Here is a 736-nt window from a genome sequence, read left to right as displayed (position 1 = left end):
GAGTCTGTCAGTTTCCATGGTATGGAGTTGCTGATCAGGATAGAATTACCACTCTGAAATGGCACATTTCACTCTAGAAATGTAACTGCTTTTGAAATCACTAGGAACATTGTCTCTCTCACCATGCAGAGGCCCTTGTCCAGTCCCATGCAGGCTCCACAGCCATTGACCCAACTTTCATGAGTTCCCTCTAGATTGGTTTGGTCATTCCTGCATGTTTCCCCATCATGATCCTGATGAACTCTCTCATAGAATCCTTCTTCTCTCTCTTTGAGGGAGGTCCCCTGATGGTAGGATCAGAATCCATCTCTGGTGCATGAGCAGGCTTTGTGGAGCCCACTTCCTATGATGGGACACCTCCTGCAGCCGTGAGGCAGGGGAAAGGGCTTGGACTTGCCTCTACTGAATGTGCCTCCCCATGGGAGGTCTTGCCTTCTTGTGGGAGGGAATGGGGGATGCGTTGGGGGGTCTGGAGGAGGGAAGAGGGGGATCTTTGATTGGTGTGTAAATGAATGAAAAAAATTTCTTAAAGAAAAACCAAAAACAGGGCTGGAGAGATGGCTCAGAGGTTAAGAGCACTGACTGCTCTTCCAGAGGTCCTGAGTTCAATTCCCAGCAACCACATGGTGGCTCACAACCATCTGTAACGAGATCTGGTTCCCTCTTCTGGCCTGCAGTCATACATGCTGTATACATGATAAATAAATAAATCTTTAAAAAAAAAAAAAAAGAAAAG

This window comes from Peromyscus maniculatus, chromosome 22 (assembly GCF_049852395.1).
Source record: "Peromyscus maniculatus bairdii isolate BWxNUB_F1_BW_parent chromosome 22, HU_Pman_BW_mat_3.1, whole genome shotgun sequence".
Taxonomy (NCBI): domain Eukaryota; kingdom Metazoa; phylum Chordata; class Mammalia; order Rodentia; family Cricetidae; genus Peromyscus; species Peromyscus maniculatus.
This window is presented reverse-complemented; position numbering follows the sequence as displayed.